Source organism: Pseudophryne corroboree, chromosome 11 (assembly GCF_028390025.1).
Source record: "Pseudophryne corroboree isolate aPseCor3 chromosome 11, aPseCor3.hap2, whole genome shotgun sequence".
NCBI classification, from domain to species: Eukaryota; Metazoa; Chordata; class Amphibia; order Anura; family Myobatrachidae; genus Pseudophryne; species Pseudophryne corroboree.
Window position 1 is genome coordinate 31,349,757 of NC_086454.1, and position 25,446 is coordinate 31,375,202.

Genomic DNA, 25,446 nt, shown 5'->3' on the forward strand with positions numbered 1-25,446 from the left:
CAGAGGAAATCTATTTCTCCGTCGTTCCCATCCGGAACAAAGACTGCTAATATAGCGTTTACCAGTCCTTTCACCCAGCGGAAACTTTTACGGCCTCTGCCGTTGTCGCTTAGCTCCTTGTTCCGCCCTAGCGGTTTACTTACACCACTGCTGTCAAGTCGTCTGATAGAACTAAACAGGCATATCACTAAGCCATATGTCCACTGAAAATAGCTCTTAATCCAAGAAAACTTATTGCAGACAAGCTTCCCAGCTTGACCTTTTCCTCTGGAAATACTTCCCTTGCAAGGACTGCTCCCCAGTCTTGGAGATCTGTATGCATGGACACCAGGAAATCCACCTGGATTCCGAACCTTCGTCCCTCTAGGAGGTGAGAACTGAGCAGACACCACAGGAGCGAAATCTTGGCCATTAGGATTATATTCTGGTGCATGTGCAGGTGAGACCCGGACTGTATTCCCAACTGGCCCCATGAAAACCACTCAGGCATTTGACCCGCTCACTGAAAAGCCTCTTAGGCCGCACCATGTTCTTCATCAACAGAACATATTGATGGATTGTCACTGCAAATCTGCTCCAACTCCTGATCCTCAGACCTCTCTCCACATGAAAACACAGAACCTCAACCGTTCAGTATCTACTCTGATACCCACCTCCGACATCTGCGTCGCTGGAAACAACAGCCATTCCCTGTGTTGAACTTGAAACCAGTCAGAGAGAAACAACGATTTGCACCACTTATTTCTTGACCTCGCCGTAATCAGGAGAGCGTCTCAGAACAGAATAACAATGGCTCTTACTATTGAAAGAAAACCATCATACTGCCATCACTCCGGTGAAAAGGCCAAGGCAATCCTGGAAATCAACCCAGGTAAGCCGAATGCGGAGAAAAACGCATTTAACCCCTTTTCTACCTTTACGTGCTTTTCCAGAGGGTAATCGGTAAGATCTATTCGAAAAACAGTGAGGGGAATCATCTGTAAACTCCAGCATGTGCCCCTATGGATTCTATTTTTAACACACAGGTCCAAGACCATTCCCGGACTGACTGAAGAATAGTAGACTAGTTCCCACCGGAGTGGGCTCCAGCCAGACAGACCCAGCGACTTGCTGTGGATGTGGTAGAACAGAAACCAACATCCGCTTCTGCGAACCTAACAAGGCTGCAGAGCTCCTACCTTGTCACCCTCCACAATCTGCACCAAGAAGGAAAAAAGAAAGGTATCTAACCGGTTAAAATGACTGCATCCCACAACCGAATGCGTCACCAACCGTTGTGAGGGAATCTAACACACAGAGTATCCACCGAGATTGACTGAACTGAGGCCTAGCCAACAGCTGTACACCGTACCAGGGAAACACTCCAGTATCACGGATTCAGCCTCAGCATTTCTTCTGCAGTCATACAGCAACCTGCCGCCATGTTATAGAGAAGGAACAACCTAAGGAACATCCCCTCTCTCTACAGGGTAATTCTATCTGATGCCTTACCGAATACAAACACTCCCCCATGTGCAGGCAATGCAAATAGCTCCAAAGTAAAGAATAAAATATCACTTAGCTTCCTGTATACGATCCTTTATGACAGGGCCCCCGTGTCGACCAGGAGTTGACTTTCACAGTATTCTATCCGCAGCGGGAAAAGAATAAACACTCGGACTCCTTGAGGATCTGAGACCAACTCGTCACGGCCGACCTAGAGCTTTTTCAACAGAGCGACCAGCACATGAGAAGAAATACCATTATTTCAGCATTCATTATCAATCATAAATGAATATACATAATGTAATACACAATTACACACATATCCTAAATATATATATATATATATATATATATATACATATACATATAATCGGATTATCCGGAACCAACAGGTCCCTAGTGACATTAATGTGTTCTGCATGTGTATGACCATGTACTGAATGCCCCAGTTGTGGATCTACCAGGAAACATTATGGTCGTCAGAAAACGTAGTCTTCGTCGACAGCAGGGAGTAGTAACCAGGTAAAATAACAGTCTTGTAACTCCGAGGGGACCGAGGGAAGTATACATAAATAAGTACAATTTCACTGCCCCACATTTATATACATATAACGTTTTATAAACATATATACAGGCATAAGGTAGTTACCGCATGTTCAATTTACACCCAGTAATAACAGATGGTGCCGACAGTCACCCACATACTACTGTGTCTCCCATACAGTGTTTACTTATGATAAGTATACAACTACCGACCTGCTGACACTGCAGCTGCAGAATCAATTATCAATCGCAGTCGGCGATGCCGACTGTGATCCCCATAAATGACAGAGCACTCACTTCTGTCGACATGTCGACTAAAGCTATAGCTGGTATTTGACAGGGAACACACAGATATGTATATATATATTCATAACACACAGATTACATGACCAATTTGTCTAAGATAGTGCTATAATGTCCACCATATAGCACTAACATCGTGCCCCCTCATGCTTTTGGCGGGGACCTGCAGAAAATGGTGCTGTAACCCGAAGTGAGGGCTAAGCCCCGCCCCTTCTCGGCGCGCTTTAGCCCGCTAATAATATAGCATTATATATTGTATTGGGGGTCCCTATACAGTGTCTACCCACTGTATAGCACTGTTGTCACCCACAAATAGGTATACTGCCGCCCAGGGCGCTCCCCCCTAGCGCCCTGCACCCTGTACAAACGTGTGAGAGCAATGGCGCGCAGCGGGACCGCTGCAGTATCTGGAGGGGGAATCGTAAACGGTGCTCAGGCACCTAACATGTACTTATGCCAGCCTTAAAACTTACAGTAACTTGCTGCCCAGGGCGCTCCCCCCCAGCGCCCTGCACCCTGTGAGAGCCGTTGGTGTGTGGGAGCATGGAGCGCAGCGCAACCGCTGCATGTTACCTTCGTTACTGAAGTCTTCTGCCGTCACTGAAGTCTTCTTTTCTTCCAATACTCACCCGGCTTCTTTCTTCTGGCTTCTGTGAGGGGGTTGACGGCGCGGCTTCGGGAGCAAGCAGCTAGGCGTACCAAGTGATCGGACCCTCTGGAGCTAATGGTGTCCAGTAGCCTAAGAAGCAGAGCCCTTAACTAAGAAGAAGTAGGTCTGACTTCTCTCCCCTCAGTCCCACGATGCAGGGAGCCTGTAGCCAGCAGGTCTGCCTGAAAATAAAAAACCTAACATAAAGTCTTGTAGAGAAACTCTGTAGAGCTCCCCTAGTGTGTGTCCAGTCTCTCCTGGGCACAAAGTCTAACTGAGGTCTGGAGGAGGGGCATAGAGGGAGGAGCCAGTTCACACCCAGTCAAAGTCTTTTTAGTGTGCCCAAGCTCCTGCGGATCCCGTCTATACCCCCATGGCCCTTACGGAGTCCCCAGCATCCTCTAGGACGTATGAGAAAAAACACTGAGGAACTATGGGAGTATGGAGGGGAGGAGAGTTACTATTTTTAAATATTCAGTGCCTGTCCTGCTAACGCCCGTCCATATCCCAAGAGTACTCCAGTGACCCCTAGTGGATGAAGAAGAAATAATCAATAACCAATATGTGCATAATTCAGGGGGTATGAGAGGAGGCCCCGCGCTCTATCTGTGTTGTCACAAAGACAAATAATTCTTGAATCTATTATAAATACTCCTAATGCATCTCCTGCAGCATTGGGCATCCTTTGTTATTGTCATATACTGGGGATTAGGAACCCGGGCATACACTATACTAGGCCCTAGAATCCATCCATGTAATATCAGTGATAACGCCTCCTCTCTATCTCATACCCCCTGAAGTGCAGGGGATAGATAGGCAGCAATGGAATAAGCAGCCAGAAAAGTCCAACTTAAATTTCAGGACACAAATGTGACAAATATTCTGATTATTGTTGGCAATGATAAAGCACAGTCTATACGTATACTAAGCCCAGGTCAGGCTGTAGGGTGCAATGTTATGAGTATGATTATGACATCACATTGACATGAGTATGATTATGACATCATATTTACATGACTATCATTATGACATCACATTGACATGACAGTCATTATATCACAGCCTACGGCCCACTGGCCCCTCACTTTCAGATTAGTAGTGGAGGAAGATGAGCAATCTGAAAATGCTAGGAATGTTATTCCTAATATTCTTTAGCCTATTTGGCCTATTATCTGAAAGTAAGGAACAATATATTTATATGATATGATTTTATTTTAGTATAGAGTTAGAAATCAATTTATTTAGAATTTTTGGCCTATTTATTATGTTCAAAGAGCTTATTATTCATCAAAAACAGCTCTTTCTATCATATGCAGTGCTATTCGTGTTATGCTTATTTACTTATTAAAGCAGTAAAAACAAACTTTATTAATTGAAGTAAAAAAAAATTAAGATATATATTATACATAATGGCCCTCATTCCGAGTTGATCGCTCGCTAGCTGCTTTTAGCAGCAGTGCAAACGCTAAGCCGCCACCCTCTGGGAGTGTTTCTTAGCTTAGCAGAAGTGCGACTGAAAGGTTAGCAGTTCTGCTACTAAATATTTTCATGCAGTTTCTGAGTAGCTCAAAACTTACTCCTACCTTGCGATCACTGCAGACTGTTTAGTTCCTGGTTTGACGTCACAAACACGCCCTGCGTTCGGCCAGCCACTCCCCCGTTTCTCCAGCCACTCCTGCGTTTTTATCTGTAACGCCTGCGTTTTTCAGCACACTCCCTGAAAACGCTCAGTTTCCGCCCAGAAACACCCACTTCCTGTCAATCACACAACGATCACTCGAGCGACTCGACCTTGTGTAAAACTGCATAGTTTTGTGTGAAAGTACTTAGCGTGTGCACGCTGCGGCCCATACGCATGCGCAGAACAGCCGATTTTTAGCCTGATCGCTACACTGCGAAAAACGGCAACGAGCGATCAACTCGGAATGAGGGCCAATGTTAATTAATGGCCAATTGTCACGATCCGGGTATCTGGACGCCATTTCTTACCCATCAGATGCCTCCTAAGGCTGGCTCAGCGCTCCAGGACCGGATCCCATCTGTTATCCTAATGTTCACATTCCTGCATCCTCTCCTGTCTCTCTGAGACGCTGTCACAGTAACGCCTTATTACATCTGGCATGGCGTCTCCCGCGGCCTCCGCCGCCGTCCCTGTGCTTCTGCATGCAGAGTGTCAGAGTGGCGATTACGTCAGCCGCGGCCTCCGCTGTGTCCGCGTGGTTGGATGTGCACTTGTCAGCCTGGCGTCTCCTGTCTCCAGTGGCCGGCGCCGCCATTACTGTTTTCATTACCACATGGATTACAAACCAAACTTCCCTCCAAGTGTCTGCATGGGCGCAGCCATCTTGGATTCTGTCAGCTGATCATTTCCTCCAATCTGTTGTCAGTATTGTTAATCTGCATAATTGCCTAGCCAATCCCTTCCTTGCTGCAGGTATAAATACACTGTGCCTGAGCAAGGAAGGCGTCAGTGCTTTGGTTGTCAAACCTAGTTCCTGTTTGTCTCTCTCCTGTGATTGTCTTCCAGGTTCCAGCTCCTGTCTCAAGACTTCCACCATAGAGACCCGCACCAGCATTCCACCTGCGGTGTAGCCTGACTCTCCAATCCATTGTGGATTCATCTGTTTCCAGCTACAACATTACCTGCTTCCAGCTCAGCTTCCAGCAGAGTACAGCTTCCCTTAAAGGGCCGGTGTCCTTTCTACACTTTACCACTCTCCACCGGTATTATTATTTCTCCGCTCTCAAGTTCTACATTTCAGTTCATATTTCATCGCTCCCAAGTTCATTTATTATTTAACTGGTTCCAGCCAGTATCCACTCCGTGCTAACAACAGTCTGGTTCCAGCCAGTATCCACAGCAGCTGTTTTACCTTCAGCAACCCAGCTTTTCCTGGAACACCAGCTGGCACAATCCTGGGTTATCTCCATTGCTACAGTCGGGCCTGGTAAGGACTTTCCATCTAGAAGATCATAAGAACTATCTCACACTACCAGTGCTCTGTGGCTCCTGCCATCCTGTAGTACCCAGGAACTGTATTTATTATTTGCTGACTTTTACGTTTTCTTTTACTGCTGCTGTGTTGCGGAGTTGTCATAATAAACATCATTGACTTTTATCTAAGTTGTCGTGGTCACGCCTTCGGGCAGTTATTATTCATGTTACTTACATGTCCAGGGGTCTGATACAACCTCCCAGGTTCCGGTACATCTCAGCCCCTACAACTGAGGCTGCCTCCCGTCAGCTCAGGCCCTCAGTTGTGACAGTAAGCACTGACCTAATGAATCCAGCCGGAGACCAGGATCAAGCGGCCAGGCCGATGCAAGAACTGGCAGCCCGACTAGAACATCAGGAGGCTGCACAGGGCCACATCATCCGCTGTCTCCAGGATCTCTCTACTCGGCTGGATGGGATTCAGACAACTCTCCGTGGATCAGGCGCATCTGGTGCGTCAACCACAGTGACTCCAGCTATAACCCCACCCACCTTACCCATTTCTGCTCCACGTCTTCATCTTCCAACGCCAGCAAAATTTGACGGATCTCCAAGATTCTGCAGGGGATTTCTCAACCAGTGTGAGATTCAGTTTGAGCTACAACCTGGCAATTTTCCTAGTGACCGTACAAAAATTGCCTACATCATCTCTCTTCTCAGTGGCTCCGCCTTTGACTGGGCATCACCGTTATGGGAGAGGTCCGACACCCTGCTATCTTCTTACACTGCATTCGTGTCAACATTCAGGCGCATCTTCGACGAGCCAGGCCGGGTAACCTCAGCTTCATCCGAGATTCTCCGTTTACGCCAGGGGTCACGTACTGTAGGACAATATCTGATACAGTTCCAGATCCTGGCATCCGAACAGGCATGGAACGACGAGGCCCTGTATGCTGCATTCTGGCATGGCTTATCTGAGCTTATTAAAGATGAGTTAGCTACCAGAGACTTACCTTCTAAGTTAGATGAGCTAATCTCACTCTGCACGAAAGTTGATTTACGTTTCAGAGAGAGAGCAACTGAGCGTGGAAGATCATCTGCTCCAAAATCTTCTGCTCCTCCTCCTCGTCAACTGTCACCATCTAAAGATGAGCCCATGCAAATTGGCCGTTCCCGTTTAACTCCTGCTGAGCGCCGAAGACGTCTCTCTGAGTCTCTTTGTCTTTACTGTGCAGCTCCGTCTCACACCATCAATGCCTGTCCCGAACGTCCGGGAAAACTCCAAACCCTAGCTCGCCCAGGAGAGGGCCGGCTAGGAGTAATGATCTCCTCTCCATCTCCTCATGATTGTAATCTCCCAGTCTCGCTTCAAGTTGCTCAACGTTATCGGAACGTCATTGCTCTCCTTGATTCCGGAGCAGCTGGGAACTTTATTACTGAAGCCTATGTTAAATGGTGGTCCCTACCCACCGAGAGACTTCCTTCCTCCTTTTCCTTAACTGCCGTGGATGGCAGTAAAATTTTTGATACTGTTATTGCTCTAAGGACTCTACCAGTTCGTCTGAGAGTGGGAGTTCTTCATTCCGAACTTATTTCACTTTTAGTGATTCCAAGAGCCACACATCCTGTGGTCCTGGGCCTTCCATGGCTCCGTCTTCACAATCCTACAATTGATTGGACGACTACGCAAATCCTGGCATGGGTTTCCTCCTGTGCAGAGACATGTTTGTTTAAAGTATTGCCTGTCTGTTCTTCCTCCCCCAGGTCGTCTGATGTTCCACCTCCTCCATATCAAGATTTCACGGATGTGTTCAGTAAAGCTTCTGCTGATATCCTTCCTCCTCATAGAGAATGGGACTGCCCGATTGATCTCGTTCCAGGGAAGGTTCCACCTCGAGGCCGAACTTATCCGTTGTCTCTGCCTGAGACGCATTCTATGGAGGAATACATTAAAGAGAACCTAGCAAAGGGGTTCATTCGACCTTCTTCTTCCCCAGCCGGCGCAGGCTTCTTTTTTGTAAAAAAGAAAGATGGTGGTCTGCGGCCGTGCATCGACTACAGAGGTTTGAACGACATTACCATCAAGAACCGTTATCCTTTACCCCTGATTACTGAGCTCTTTGACAGAGTTAGCGGAGCTACCATCTTTACAAAGCTGGACTTGCGAGGTGCATACAATCTCATCCGGATCCGTGAGGGTGACGAGTGGAAGACCGCCTTTAACACCCGTGACGGACATTATGAGTACCTCGTCATGCCCTTCGGATTGAGCAATGCTCCAGCTGTCTTCCAGCATTTTGTCAATGAGATTTTCAGAGACATTCTATACCGTCATGTCGTGGTCTATCTAGACGATATCCTCATTTTTGCCAACGATTTAGAGGAACATCGTTTTTGGGTTAAAGAGGTTCTGTCCCGTCTCCGTGTCAATCATCTCTATTGCAAATTAGAAAAATGCGTCTTTGAAGTCAAGTCCATTCCGTTTCTAGGGTACATTGTGTCCGGTTCCGGACTAGAGATGGATCCTGAGAAACTACAAGCAATTCAGAATTGGCCGGTACCCTTAACCCTCAAAGGGGTCCAGAGGTTCTTAGGGTTCGCCAATTATTACCGAAAGTTTATACGAGACTTTTCCACCATTGTGGCGCCTATTACTGCTTTCACCAAGAAGGGTGCTAACCCGTCCAAGTGGTCTGAAGAAGCCATGCAAGCTTTTCATCTTTTAAAACAGAGGTTCATCTCTGCGCCTGTCCTGAAACAGCCTGACATCGACTCTCCTTTCATCCTAGAGGTGGATGCCTCCTCCGTTGGAGTAGGAGCGGTGTTATCTCAGAGGGCTAAAGATGGCCATTTACATCCTTGCAGTTTCTTCTCCCGGAAGTTCTCCCCAGCTGAGCGCAACTATGCCATTGGCGACCAGGAGTTGCTAGCCATCAAGCTCGCTCTAGAAGAGTGGAGGTATCTGTTGGAGGGAGCTTCTCATTTAATCACCATACTTACAGACCACAAGAACCTTTTATACCTGAAGGGCGCACAATGTCTCAACCCTCGTCAGGCCAGATGGGCACTTTTCTTTTCCAGGTTCGACTTTAAACTCCAGTTCTGTCCGGGCTCTCAGAATCGCAAGGCCGATGCCCTTTCCCGCTCATGGGAGCAAGAAAATGAGTCAGAGTCTTCAGACAAGCATCCTATTATAAATCCGTTGGCATTCTCCACGGTAGGGATGGACTCTACGCCCCCATCAGGGAAAAGTTTTGTGAAGCCGATGCTAAGGAAGAAGCTCATGCATTGGGCCCATGCTTCCCGTTTTGCCGGACATACAGGTATCCAAAAAACCCTGGAGTTTATCTCTAGGTCCTATTGGTGGCCAACTCTGAAAAAGGACGTCTTGGAGTTTATTGCATCTTGCCCAAAGTGTGCCCAACATAAAGTATCCCGCCAGTCGCCTGCGGGGCAACTGGTTCCACTATCCGTTCCCCGTCGACCATGGACCCACTTGTCGATGGATTTCATTACAGACTTACCCATGTGCAACAAGTTCAATACCATCTGGGTGGTAGTTGACCGGTTCACCAAGATGGCACACTTCATTCCTCTCACCGGTCTTCCGTCAGCTTCCAAGTTGGCTCAAGTATTCATACAAGAGATCTTCCGACTCCACGGTCTTCCTGAAGAAATTATCTCAGATCGAGGAGTTCAATTCACAGCCAAATTCTGGCGAAGTTTATGTCAAGTCCTCCAAGTCAAGCTAAAGTTTTCCACGGCTTACCATCCTCAGACCAATGGTCAAACCGAGAGGGTGAATCAGGACTTGGAGGCCTTCCTCCGCATCTATGTGTCCTCCTCTCAAGATGACTGGGTTCAATTACTTCCCTGGGCCGAGTTCTGTCATAACAACCAGTATCATTCTTCATCTGCTTCAACACCATTCTTCACTAACTTTGGATTCCACCCTAAAGTCCCTGAGTTCCAACCGCTTCCAGCAACTTCTGTTCCCGCAGTGGATATCACCTTGCATCAGTTTGCCAATATCTGGAAGAGCGTACGATCAGCTCTGCTCAAGGCATCGTTCAGGTACAAGAAGTTTGCGGATAAGAAGCGTCGAGCAGTTCCTGCTCTCAAGGCGGGTGATCGGGTATGGTTATCCACGAAGAATTTGAGGTTAAGAGTTCCCAGTATGAAGTTTGCACCTCGCTATATCGGTCCTTTCAAGATTGAACAAGTCATCAATCCTGTTGCTTACAGACTCCAGTTGCCTCCCTTCTTAAAAATACCCAGGACATTCCATGTTTCCCTGTTGAAACCGCTGATCTTGAATCGGTTTCATTCCTCACTTCCTCCAACTCCGAAAGTCCAAACTCAACGAGGCGTTGAGTATGAAGTGGCCAAGATCCTGGACTCACGTCACCGTTACGGTCAACTACAATATCTTATTGACTGGAAGGGTTATGGTCCTGAGGAACGTTCATGGACCAATGCTTCTGATGTCCATGCTCCTGCCTTGGTCCGGAGATTCCATTCCAAGTTTCCTCAAAAGCCAAAGAAGTGTCCTGGGGCCACTCCTAAAGGGGGGGGTGCTGTCACGATCCGAGTATCTGGACGCCATTTCTTACCCATCAGATGCCTCCTAAGGCTGGCTCAGCGCTCCAGGACCGGATCCCATCTGTTATCCTAATGTTCACATTCCTGCATCCTCTCCTGTCTCTCTGAGACGCTGTCACAGTAACGCCTTATTACATCTGGCATGGCGTCTCCCGCGGCCTCCGCCGCCGTCCCTGAGCTTCTGCATGCAGAGTGTCAGAGTGGCGATTACGTCAGCCGCGGCCTCCGCTGTGTCCGCGTGGTTGGATGTGCACTTGTCAGCCTGGCGTCTCCTGTCTCCAGTGGCCGGTGCCGCCATTACTGTTTTCATTACCACATGGATTACAAACCAAACTTCCCTCCAAGTGTCTGCATGGGCGCAGCCATCTTGGATTCTGTCAGCTGATCATTTCCTCCAATCTGTTGTCAGTATTGTTAATCTGCATAATTGCCTAGCCAATCCCTTCCTTGCTGCAGGTATAAATACACTGTGCCTGAGCAAGGAAGGCGTCAGTGCTTTGGTTGTCAAACCTAGTTCCTGTTTGTCTCTCTCCTGTGATTGTCTTCCAGGTTCCAGCTCCTGTCTCAAGACTTCCACCATAGAGACCCGCACCAGCATTCCACCTGCGGTGTAGCCTGACTCTCCAATCCATTGTGGATTCATCTGTTTCCAGCTACAACATTACCTGCTTCCAGCTCAGCTTCCAGCAGAGTACAGCTTCCCTTAAAGGGCCGGTGTCCTTTCTACACTTTACCACTCTCCACCGGTATTATTATTTCTCCGCTCTCAAGTTCTACATTTCAGTTCATATTTCATCGCTCCCAAGTTCATTTATTATTTAACTGGTTCCAGCCAGTATCCACTCCGTGCTAACAACAGTCTGGTTCCAGCCAGTATCCACAGCAGCTGTTTTACCTTCAGCAACCCAGCTTTTCCTGGAACACCAGCTGGCACAATCCTGGGTTATCTCCATTGCTACAGTCGGGCCTGGTAAGGACTTTCCATCTAGAAGATCATAAGAACTATCTCACACTACCAGTGCTCTGTGGCTCCTGCCATCCTGTAGTACCCAGGAACTGTATTTATTATTTGCTGACTTTTACGTTTTCTTTTACTGCTGCTGTGTTGCGGAGTTGTCATAATAAACATCATTGACTTTTATCTAAGTTGTCGTGGTCACGCCTTCGGGCAGTTATTATTCATGTTACTTACATGTCCAGGGGTCTGATACAACCTCCCAGGTTTCGGTACATCTCAGCCCCTACAACTGAGGCTGCCTCCCGTCAGCTCAGGCCCTCAGTTGTGACACCAATCTTCTTTCTTAAATGATGTAACTGAATGTTCAGATTTGGGTTTCACATAATGTTAAAATTCAATATATTTTTTATTTGCAGATACCACCCCGGAATTTCCGGGATATATGGCCATTCATGGTAAGTTTATATTTATTAAATACTTCTTTCCAGTCTATATAAATAATGAAACTGATTGCTAATACAAATGATGTCATCAGATTGGCAGGCAGTGACAGTTGCTCTAACCTCTGACCCCTCCCAGCAGTGTCAGGGAGGTTAAAGGAGAGAGTGAGGGGACAGTGGCTAAGGCTGGGGCCGCACATAGGGGCCAAGCTTGGCCAGGAAGGGGGTTTTGTGTGCACACGGATCCTGTTCTGGAGGATGCCGCAGAACAGGATCCGGCCAGTGATCCACGGGTTTTCAATGGAACACAGCCGCACTGTGTGAACACATATATTGAAATGTATGTGTTCACATTAAAATCCCACCGTCCTGTCATCTGGCCCGACCGCAACATGCTGTGGTTGGATACGGCGGTGGCGGGACTGGCGCACATGTGTGGATGCCTGCATAGGTGCCCATGTGCAGTCTCCTTCCGGCCAAGCGCTGCTATGTGTGGCCCTACCCTACGGCCCAGATTTATCAAGCCTTGGAGAGTGATATATTGCATGGTGATAAAGTACCAACCAATCAGCTCCTAACTGTCATTTTTCAAACACAGCCTGTAACATGTCAGTTAGGAGCTGGTTGGTTGGTACTTTATCACGTGCAATTAATCCCGGCTTGATAAATCTGTGCCAGAGAGAGACAGTGGGGAGAGGGGAAGAGAGGTGGGGAGACAATGACGGGGTGGGGAAGAAAAAAAGTGGGAGAGAGGTGGGGTGAAAGTGTTCGGGGGGCTCAGCTCCAATTGCAGTCAGACAGCAGGGTGTCTCTAGTACTGGAATATTTCTAATGGGTGCAGTCTTGGCGGTACACACAGGTACTCAGGGTCCGGGGGCAAAAATTGATGCGGTCTGCACACCCTGAATCAATTTTTTTCATGATAGCTATAGCTAGTCTATAATACAGTATATAGCACTAAATTGTTTCCAGTTATGAGGTTTATGTATTAATAATCGAGGCATTGCTTCGCTTTTTGGAGTTTGGTACATAGGGGTCACATTGATAATAATGGGGACTATGATCTGCAGCGGTAGTCGCCCTTTTGCTGGAGATTTCTGTGAAATCTTCTGCGTGATGCTATTAGCACATAGAGCTGATCCATAACATTATGTAGAAACTGTAGTTGTGTAATTTATAAAAACAATTACCTCGATTATGTGTCTGTGTGGGAGATGTTATGTGTGTTGTACAGTATATTATGTGTCTGTGTGGGAGATGTTATGTATGTTCTGTATTATGTGTCTGTGTGGGAGATGCTATGTGTGTTGTGTATTATATGTCTGTGTGGGAGATGCTATGTATGTTCTGTATTATGTGTCTGTGTGGGAGATGCTATGTGTGTTGTACAGTATATTATGTGTATGTGTGGGAGATGTTCTGTATATTCTGTATTATGTGTGTGTGGGAGATGTTATGTGTGTTGTACAGTATATTATGTGTCTGTGTGGGAGATGTTATGTATGTTCTGTATTATGTGTCTGTGTGGGAGATGCTATGTGTGTTGTGTATTATGTATCTGTGTGGGAGATGTTATGTATGTTCTGTATTATGTGTCTGTGTGGGAGATGCTATGTGTGTTGTGTATTATGTGTGTGTGGAAGATGTTATGTGTGTTGTGTATTATGTGTCTGTGTGGGAGATGTTATGTGTGTTGTGTATTATGTGTCTGTGTGGGAGATGTTCTGTATGTTCTGTATTATGTGTGTGTGGGAGATGTTATGTGTGTTGTACAGTATATTATGTGTCTGTGTGGGAGATGTTATGTATGTTCTGTATTATGTGTCTGTGTGGGAGATGCTATGTGTGCTGTGTATTATATGTCTGTGTGGGAGATGCTATGTATGTTCTGTATTATGTGTCTGTGTGGGAGATGCTATGTGTGTTGTACAGTATATTATGTGTCTGTGTGGGAGATGTTATGTATTTTCTGTATTATGTGTGTGTGGGAGATGCTATGTGTGTTGTATATTATGTGTCTGTGTGGGAGATGTTATGTATGCTGTGTATTATGTGTCTGTGTGGGAGATGTTATATGTGTTGTATATTATGTGTCTATGTGGGAGATGTTATGTATGTTCTGTATTATGTGTCTGTGTGGGAGATGCTTTTGTATGTTCTGTATTATGTGTCTGTGTGGGAGATGCTATGTGTGTTGTACAGTATATTATGTGTCTGTGTGGGAGATGTTATGTATGTTCTGTATTATGTGTCTGTGTGGGAGATGCTATGTATGTTCTGTATTATGTGTCTGTGTGGGAGATGCTATGTGTGTTGTACAGTATATTATGTGTCTGTGTGGGAGATGTTATGTATGTTCTGTATTATGTGTCTGTGTGGGAGATGCTATGTCTGTTGTATATTATGTGCCTGTGTGGGAGATGTTATGTATGCTGTGTATTATGGCCCTCATTCCGAGTTGTTCGCTCGGTATTTTTCATCGCATCGCAGTGAAAATCCGCTTAGTACGCATGCGCAATGTTCGCACTGCGACTGCGCCAAGTAACTTTACTATGAAGAAAGTATTTTTACTCACGGCTTTTTCTTCGCTCCGGCGATCGTAATGTGATTGACAGGAAATGGGTGTTACTGGGCGGATACACGGCGTTTCAGGGGCGTGTGGCTGAAAACGCTACCGTTTCCGGAAAAAACGCAGGAGTGGCCGGGGAAACGGTGGGAGTGCCTGGGCGAACGCTGGGTGTGTTTGTGACGTCAACCAGGAACGACAAGCACTGAAATGATCGCACAGGCAGAGTAAGTCTGGAGCTACTCTGAAACTGCTAACTCGTTTGTAATCGCAATATTGCGCGTACGTCGGTCGCAATTTTAAGAAGCTAAGATTCACTCCCAGTAGGCGGCGGCTTAGCGTGTGTAACTCTGCTACATTCGCCTTGCGAGCGAACAACTCGGAATGAGGGCCAATGTGTCTGTGTGGGAGATGTTATGTGTGTTGTATATTATGTGCCTGTGTGGGAGATGTTATGTATGCTGTGTATTATGTGTCTGTGTGGGAGATGTTATGTGTGTTGTATATTATGTGTCTATGTGGGAAATGTTATGTATGTTCTGTATTATGTGTCTGTGTGGGAGATGCTATGTGTGTTGCATATTATGTGCCTGTGTGGGAGTTGTTATGTATGCTGGTGTATTATGTGTCTGTGTGAGATGTTATGTGTGTTGTGTTTCTCCATAGCGGATGTCTGTATGTTGGGGATTAGGAAGGGGGTCAGTTAGAAGTCTAGTTCCCTAGCCCAATGCTGGACAATACATGGCTTTATAGTGTTTGTAATCAATTTATTTTCCTTTGCAGAAAAGTATTCCACCCCAGAGGTGTACGAGTACTACCTAATGTTGGAGCTAGAGGCGATCAGAGAGCACAGTAAGTCTTTATTTATCAGAGATGTTTCTCATATATATATATATATATATATATATAAAACACAGACAGTCCTTGGCTTGCATGGCAAAGCGAGAGATGACAAGTCTGGTGCACACAGCAGTGCAGGCGGGGATGGGGGCAGGGTAGCAATTAGGCACAAGTCACACCTTCTGCGGCTGACAACAACAGACATGGAGGCAGAGGAGACTGAGGTCCCCATAGCTCTGTCATCTCCAGATAGTACAATGTTCTATATATCGTGTCTTTCTGTTATCCCCACACCCTGTGAGATATAAATGCTTATTCTGGTTTAATGTTAATGTTATTTCACTCATTAATAATATCTATATATTTGTTTTTACAGGAGGACCAGACCTCACCCATATAATGAAAACTTTGTGGATTGAGGTACATTAATTATTCTATGTAATGTCCAATTATCTTGATAGAAAGCTTAATTAATGGTATTTAACTTGTTGTCTTATATTATTGTATTTCTCCTCTAAAGGGCCCTACACATTGAGCGATCCGCCGCTGAGCTGCCCGACTGCGGATACGGGTGACCCGGCGGCAGGGGGCAGTGACGGGGAGAGTGAAGTTTCTTCACTCCCCCCATCACCCGGCTCCATAGCAGTGCAGGCAAATATGGAGAGCGTCCATATTGGCCTGCATGCACAGCCGACGGGGCACCAGCGATGAACGAGCGCGGGGCCGCGCATCGTTCATCGCTGGTGACTCCACACTCAAAGATATGAACGGTATCTCGTTCATTAATGAACAAGATCATTCATATCTTTGACTGATATCGCCCAGAGTGTAGGGCCTATAAGAGTGTGCCATCATATACAGCAGTTTATGGCAGTGTGTGTCAGAGACGTGAGGGGAGACATTTTATTTCCTACCCTCAGCCAGCAAACTGATTAGACAAGGGAATACAAAACTAAACAAAATCTGCTAAAAGCGCCTAATCAGAAATAATTTAAAATTTGATAATAGCATCAAGAGCGCTGCCAATAAAGCACTGTGTATATGCTTTAATAATTGCTAAAGGCCAAAGAAGAAAGATTGGCTGCGCTTATGATGCTAATAAACAATGTATAAATAATCCTATAAATGGAGAGCTGACAAATCCATGAACAAAAAATAAAAATATTTTATTTAAAATACCAATATGATGTAAGTATGATATCTTAAAAGATAATAAGTAACAATATAGTGTAAATACAATATCTTAAAAGATAATAAGTATAAGAATACTCTGAGCTGACCCTAAAATACTATGTAACAGATGACGATGTTTAAATAATCAATAATCTCATGAGAGATGAAAAATTAAATAGACAAGTGTGTAACAATCAAGTCATTAGTTACTGAAAAGTAAATGTTCACAACAAATTATGGCTGCACGTTCTCTATAAGTACAGAGGCAGCATGTACTTAGAGATATATGGAGAGTCCCGGCAATGAGTTATTTAATTTAGTAAATGAACGAATTACCTCTCCTGGGTTGTCAGAACCGGGCGTCCCCGGTGCGATCCACTGAGGCCCTTTTTTGTATAAGAAAAAGCAGCTGTAGCAAATTAATCCAGACGGGACTGTTTGTATACGCTTTCAAGTGTCTCTGGATGAGAGACTGATTCCTGGAGTCTCCCGTGGGCTGGTGCAGATCCTTTATTATGCCCACCAATGTGCAAGAGGGAGTGAGCCGTTCCACGCCGTTAAATGCTACCAACAGGCTGTTATACCCGATGTGCATAGGTATCGGCTTAGGCTTCCAGGTAGAGTGGTAGAGATTCTCTCTCTGCAGCTGTAATGTCCATATGCGGCAGCCGCCGCCAGCAGCGAGATGAGGCGCTTGATGAGAAGCGCTGGCCGGGGTGATCCGTGAACCGTGGTGTGCAGCCACAGCAAGAATGGGTCAGCAGTCAGCTATTGGGAGGAGCCTAACGCGTTTCGTCACGATCACGTGACTTTTTCAAAGGAATATATTATGTGCCTGTGTGGGAGTTGTTATGTATGCTGGTGTATTATGTGTCTGTGTGAGATGTTATGTGTGTTGTGTTTCTCCATAGCGGATGTCTGTATGTTGGGGATTAGGAAGGGGGTCAGTTAGAAGTCTAGTTCCCTAGCCCAATGCTGGACAATACATGGCTTTATAGTGTTTGTAATCAATTTATTTTCCTTTGCAGAAAAGTATTCCACCCCAGAGGTGTACGAGTACTACCTAATGTTGGAGCTAGAGGCGATCAGAGAGCACAGTAAGTCTTTATTTATCAGAGATGTTTCTCATATATATATATATATATATATAAAACACAGACAGTCCTTGGCTTGCATGGCAAAGCGAGAGATGACAAGTCTGGTGCACACAGCAGTGCAGGCGGGGATGGGGGCAGAGTAGCAATTAGGCACAAGTCACACCTTCTGCGGCTGACAACAACAGACATGGAGGCAGAGGAGACTGAGGTCCCCATAGCTCTGTCATCTCCAGATAGTACAATGTTCTATATATCGTGTCTTTCTGTTATCCCCACACCCTGTGAGATATAAATGCTTATTCTGGTTTAATGTTAATGTTATTTCACTCATTAATAATATCTATATATTTGTTTTTACAGGAGGACCAGACCTCACCCATATAATGAAAACTTTGTGGATTGAGGTACATTAATTATTCTATGTAATGTCCAATTATCTTGATAGAAAGCTTAATTAATGGTATTTAACTTGTTGTCTTATATTATTGTATTTCTCCTCTAAAGGGCCCTACACATTGAGCGATCCGCCGCTGAGCTGCCCGACTGCGGATACGGGTGACCCGGCGGCAGGGGGCAGTGACGGGGAGAGTGAAGTTTCTTCACTCCCCCCATCACCCGGCTCCATAGCAGTGCAGGCAAATATGGAGAGCGTCCATATTGGCCTGCATGCACAGCCGACGGGGCACCAGCGATGAACGAGCGCGGGGCCGCGCATCGTTCATCGCTGGTGACTCCACACTCAAAGATATGAACGGTATCTCGTTCATTAATGAACAAGATCATTCATATCTTTGACTGATATCGCCCAGAGTGTAGGGCCTATAAGAGTGTGCCATCATATACAGCAGTTTATGGCAGTGTGTGTCAGAGACGTGAGGGGAGACATTTTATTTCCTACCCTCAGCCAGCAAACTGATTAGACAAGGGGTCAGCGCTACCGTTAGGTGAAACTATGCGGTCGCCCAGGGCGCCGTGAAATAGGGGCATCCACAATACTGAATGAGCACCATAATCAAACTCATATGCCCTTCGGTATCTTTATTTGCCTTGTGACAAGGAAGAGAACCATCCGGGTATTACTGTCAGTAACTCCCCGTGAGATTAGTTCCATCACGAGTCACGATAGCCGGCTGTGGTGAATGCGCAGTTACACTCTCATGAAAAGTACCATGAGAAGTTTGGGGAGAAGATTTGCAGGGACAGAACTTCCTCACAAGCTTTTTCCCTGCATGCGGTATCTGATACATCCCTGCAATGTATTAAAATGTGAGATGCGGATTTTAAAAAATATACCCCGTAGTGAGATTGCTGGCAGTACAATTAGTGAGGTTGCTGCAGTGGTGCAAGTAGAAATATTTTTTTAGTGGTACTGAGTGCTGAAAAATGGGCGTGGTCATGTGTTGAGGGGGCATGGCCACATGCTGCTAGTGGGAGTGGCTACATGACACTAGCGGCGTGGCCACACGACAGCCCCTTTTTTGGGGGGGAATCTGGAGGCAAGGCTAAGAATATATAGAAATGCCTCCAGTATAACAGAAATATATAGTGATACCTCCAGTATAATAGAAATATATAGTGATACCTCCAGTAGAATAGAAATATATAGTGATACCTCCAGTATAATAGAAATATATAGAAATGCCTCCAGTATAATATAAATATATAGTGATACCTCCAGTATAATAGAAATATATAGTGATACCTCCAGTATAATAGAAATATATAGTGATACCTCCAGTAGAATAGAAATATATAGAAATGCCTCCAGTATAATATAAATATATAGTGATACCTCCAGTATAATAGAAATACATAGTGATACCTCCAGTATAATAGAAATATATAGTGATACCTCCAGTATAACAGAAATATATAGTGATACCTCCAGTATAATAGAAATATATAGTGATACCTCCAGTATAATAGAAATATATAGTGATACCTCCAGTATAATAACAATATATAGTGATACCTCCAGTATAATAGAAATATATAGTGATACCTCCAGTATAATAGAAATATATAGTGATACCTCCAGTATAATAACAATATATAGTGATACCTCCAGTATAATAACAATATATAGTGATACCTCCAATATAATAGAAATACATAGTGATACCTCCAGTATAATAGAAATATATAGTGATACCTCCAGTATAACAGAAATATATAGTGATACCTCCAGTATAATAGAAATATATAGTGATACCTCCAGTATAATAGAAATATATAGTGATACCTCCAGTATAATAACAATATATAGTGATACCTCCAGTATAATAGAAATATATAGTGATACCTCCAGTATAATAGAAATATATAGTGATACCCCCAGTATAATAGAAATTTATAGTGATACCTCCAGTATAATAGAAATATATAGTGATACCCCCAGTATAATAGAAATATATAGTGATACCCCCAGTATAATAGAAATATATAGTGATACCCCAGTATAATAGAAATATATAGTAATACCTCCAGTATAATAGAAATATATAGTGATACCTCCAGTATAATAGAAATACATAGTGATACCTCCAGTATAATAGAAATATATAGTGATACCCCCAGTATAATAGAAATATATAGTGATACCCCCAGTATAATAGAAATTTATAGTGATACCTCCAGTATAATAGAAATATATAGTGATACCCCCAGTATAATAGAAATATATAGTGATACCCCCAGTATAATAGAAATATATAGTGATACCCCCAGTATAATAGAAATATATAGTGATACCTCCAGTATAATAGAAATACATAGTGATACCTCCAGTATAATAGAAATATATAGAAATACCTCCAGTATAATAGAAATATATAGTAATGCCCCCAATTTAATAACAATATATAGTGATACCTCCAGTATAATATAAATATATAGTGATACCTCCAGTATAATAACAATATATAGTAATGCCTCCAAAATAACAGGAAAATACAGCCACTGTCGCACTCCCAGTAACCCTGACAAAGTGGGAGGAGCCGTCATACTGCCAAGCACCATGGTCTTGTTGCTTTGTGGCACATTATAATTGTGGTAATGGCAAAGTGTGTGGCAGGTGGTACTGCGTACCCGCTGCCAAATTCTAAAGGTTACTCCGTACCCGAGCGTACCCGCATACTTGCACCGCTGGGTTTCTGGTAAACTGTATGGGTAAATTGCTGGCATGCAGTATGGTTAGTGATATTACCGACAGTATAATTAGTGAGATTGCCGGCATGCTGGATGGTTAGTGAGATTGCCGGCATGCAGTATGGTTAGCGAGATTGCTGACACAGTATAAATAGTAAGATTGCCGGCATGCAGTGCAGTTAGTGAGATTACCGACACAGTATAATTAGTGAGAATGCTGGCATGCTGGATCGTTAGTGAGATTGCTGGCATGCAGTATGGTTAGTGAGATTGCTGACACAGTATAAATAGTGAAATTGCTGGCATGCAGTGCGGTTAGTGAGATTACTGACACAGTATAATTAATGAGATTGCCGGCATGCAGTATGGTTAGTTAGATTGCCGGCAAATAGTATGGTTAGTGAGATTATCGACACAGTATAATTAGTGAGATTGCCGGCATGCAGTATGGTTAGTGAGATTGCCGGCATGCAGTATGGTTAGTGAGATTGCTGGCATATAGTATGGTTAGTTAGATTGCCGGCATGCAGTACTGTTAGTGAGATTGCTGGCATATGGTATGGTTAGTTAGATTGCCGGCATATAGTATGGTTAGTGAGATTGCTGGCATATAGTATGGTTAGTGAGATTGCCGGAAGGCAGTATGGTTAGTTAGATTGCCGGCATATAGTATGGTTAGCGAGATTGCCGGCATGCAGTATGGTTAGCGAGATTGCTGGCATATAGTATGGTTAGTGAGATTGCCGGCATGCAGTATGGTTAGCGAGATTGCTGGCATATAGTATGGTTAGTGAGATTGCCAGCATATAGTATGGTTAGCGAGATTGCCGGCATGCAGTATGGTTAGCGAGATTGCTGGCATATAGTATGGTTAGTGAGATTGCCGGCATATAGTATGGTTAGTTAGATTGCCAGCATATAGTATGGTTAGTGAGATTGCCGGCATGCAGTACGGTTAGTTAGATTGCCGGCATGCAGTATGGTTAGTTAGATTGCCAGCATATAGTATGGTTAGTTAGATTGCCGGCATATAGTATGGTTAGTGAGATTGCCGGCATGCAGTATGGTTAGTGAGATTGCCAGCATATAGTATGGTTAGTGAGATTGCCGGCATATAGTATGGTTAGTGAGATTGCCGGCATATAGTATGGTTAGTGAGATTGCCACCATATAGTATGGTTAGTGAGATTGCCGGCATGCAGTATGGTTAGTGAGATTGCCGGCATGCAGTATGGTTAGTGAGATTGCCGGCATATAGTATGGTTAGTGAGATTGCCGGCATATAGTATGGTTAGTGAGATTGCCGGCATATAGTATGGTTAGTGAGATTGCCACCATATAGTATGGTTAGTGAGATTGCCGGCATGCAGTATGGTTAGTGAGATTGCCGGCATGCAGTATGGTTAGTGAGATTGCCGGCATATAGTATGGTTAGTGAGATTGCCGGCATATAGTATGGTTAGTGAGATTGCCGGCATATAGTATGGTTAGTGAGATTGCCGGCATGCAGTATGGTTAGTGAGATTGCCAGCATATAGTATGGTTAGTGAGATTGCCGGCATGCAGTATGGTTAGTGAGATTGCCGGCATGCAGTATGGTTAGTGAGATTGCCGCCATATAGTATGGTTAGTGAGATTGCCGGCATATAGTATGGTTAGTGAGATTGCCGGCATATAGTATGGTTAGTGAGATTGCCGGCATGCAGTATGGTTAGTGAGATTGCCAGCATATAGTATGGTTAGCGAGATTGCCGGCATATAGTATGGTTAGTGAGATTGCCGGCATATAGTATGGTTAGTGAGATTGCCGGCATGCAGTACGGTTAGTGAGATTGCCGGCATGCAGTACGGTTAGTTAGATTGCCGGCATGCAGTATGGTTAGTGAGATTGCCGGCATGCAGTATGGTTAGTGAGATTGCCGCCATATAGTATGGTTAGTGAGATTGCCGGCATATAGTATGGTTAGTGAGATTGCCGGCATATAGTATGGTTAGTGAGATTGACGGCATATAGTATGGTTAGTGAGATTGCCGGCATGCAGTATGGTTAGTGAGATTGCCGGCATGTAGTATGGTTAGTGAGATTGCCGCCATATAGTATGGTTAGTGAGATTGCCGGCATATAGTATGGTTAGTGAGATTACCGGCATGCAGTATGGTTAGTGAGATTGCCGGCATGCAGTATGGTTAGTGAGATTGTCGGCATATAGTATGGTTAGTGAGATTGCCGGCATGCAGTATGGTTAGTGAGATTGCCGGCATGCAGTATGGTTAATGAGATTGCCACCATATAGTATGGTTAGTGAGATTGCCGGCATATAGTATGGTTAATGAGATTGCCGGCATGCAGTATGGTTAGTGAGATTGCCGGCATATAGTATGGTTAGTTAGATTGCCGGCATGCAGTATGGTTAGTTAGATTGCCGGCATGCAGTACGGTTAGTTAGATTGCCTGCACATGATAGTGATAAAGGAAAAGAGACATTTACTTTGTTGAATTCCCCTGGTGGCTCCTCGTTGCTCTTTAGCTAAACGTCGTCTTCTGCTTTTTCCTTCTCCTCTTCCAGGCATACATTGATAACGTCTCATGCATCCGCGCACATTTATGGAAGCCTACAATGTATAACGTCCTGTTGTGCTGCCTCCAGGCGTGCCATGCACTACTGACACACCTGTTCTTCTAACAGAGACGCTGGGATCAGGGGCTTATACGGGGAATGGTTGCGCCCTATGCACAGGTACCTGGTTTCTTGTGTGTAAAGTACCCGTAGTTTAATAAGCCCTGATCCCAATTACAAGTAAGTCAGTTAAGAAAGGTCAAAATAGTTGTGTTGTAAATAAAAGACGAGAGTTGATAGATCTGATCTTTGAGTTGCCCATACAGACTCTGGGTGGGATGTATTAAAATACATCACCGCCCACTGTACTAACATATGTGATCAACATCGCAATGTGATGACAGAGGCCCCCGTGATACCTGTGAGAAGGTGTGCGGGTGTCTCCGTCATCTCCCAGGGGTCTCTGTCACCTCTCAGCCCCGAGAGGTGACACCAGCAGTCAGTCCCGGGCTCCCCCTCCATGCCGCCGGAAGGACCTCCGGCTGTATTGCTGGGGAAGGAGGAGTTTAGGTTCCGGGACCATGGGATGCCTGCACACAGGTATGCCGGGAAGGTCACCGTGAGCGGCGTGGAGTGGCGCGGGGTGGTGATGGTGGCGGGATGCGGTAAGAAGCCCATGGGCGATGATGGTGATGATTCCCTCAGCGTCGATAACCCAGCAGCTGGGGGTTAGTCCATATGAAAATGGGGGGTTTACCACGTTTTCCCTCTAGTACATCACGTCCTCCATCTTTAATGGCAAAAACGTTACTTTATGTAGTATACCTTTAAGTAAATGTATTATTCAAAACACAAGAAATGTTCTGAAAGGAACCGAATAGATTGTTCCCATTAGCTTCATAGTGTTGGAATGTATTTAGATAAAATATAGCTGTGTGACCTTCACAACACACAGAACACAATGAGAATAGATGAGGAGGAGTTTACCAGGTGCAGAAGCTGAACCCCACCACATAGTTCTTACACATCTTAAGGGCGGTACACATATACCCCTTTTCCACCGGTAGCACGGGTTGAAGCCGGGAGCCTGACGCGGCTGCGACCCGTGCTACAGCCCACTTCTACACTAGCTCCACCAACCCGGGCATATTGCCGGGTTGGGGACGCTGATTGTGACGCGGCAGGGGCGGTGCTGTGAGATCACATGACCTCCCAGCGCCGCCCTTCCATACACTGTGAACGGGAGCCGTGTCACATCGACACGGCTTCCGTTCACACTACACAGATTACCGGGTTGAACACGTGTTCAACTCGGCAAGCTACCAGGGTAGAATTCCCGGATCACTTGATCCGGGAATTTTCAGGGGGGGCCGTTTCCACTAAGAAAAAATGGGTAAATGCACGCCCCCGCGCATTTACTCGTGTTTTTAGAGCTAGTGGACAAGGGGTATTAGAGAGATGTGCTGAGCGGAGGGGGGTGACGGGGGGGCGCTCACTTCACTGAGCAGTGAAGTGAACAATCTAACTAGATAGTGCTTGCATGTAGGCCAATCTAGAGTATGCAATAGTGACGCGCGGGGCCACGCATCACTATCGCTATGGGGCATACACAAAATTGTAAAGCGCAACGGAATTTGCTGCGCTATATAAGAAACTGTAATTAAATAATAAATAATGTGTGCTTTTCTAAGTAATCTAGTCAGATTGCTTAGAATTTAAGCAGACATCTCTCCATGTGTCCGCCCCTTTAGACGTATAAGATAAGGGATTGTCTGTATAATGATCCTTTGTATTGTATGACTCACAAATGTTATTATATGTATTCCACTGTATGAGTTTTCCTATAATGGGTGTAATTCACTCCGATTAATCGATAAATAATGCTCTTCTGAAATCATTCAACTTCATTTATTGCGCTTGCAATAACAGATTCCACAACTTGCATTTCACGAGGGGGGGGGGGGGGGGGGGGCGGGATACTGCATGCGGGCGGCCTTCCCCTGTGCTGGGTGGCCCCCGCATGCTAGAGAATGGAGTTGTAGTGTTGCAAAACTACAACTTATTATTATTATTATTATTAGTATCCTTTATTTATATGGCGCCACAAGGGTTCTGCAGCGCCCAATTACAGAGTACATATGCACATAATC

General features: G+C 45.1%; 1 long non-coding RNA gene across 1 annotated transcript in view; it reads right to left on the bottom strand.

Moving 5' to 3' along the window:
* LOC134969874 (uncharacterized) overlaps positions 1–25,446 on the bottom strand; it is a 52,102-nt gene that overhangs the window by 25,495 nt on the left and 1,161 nt on the right. The window lies entirely within an intron of this gene.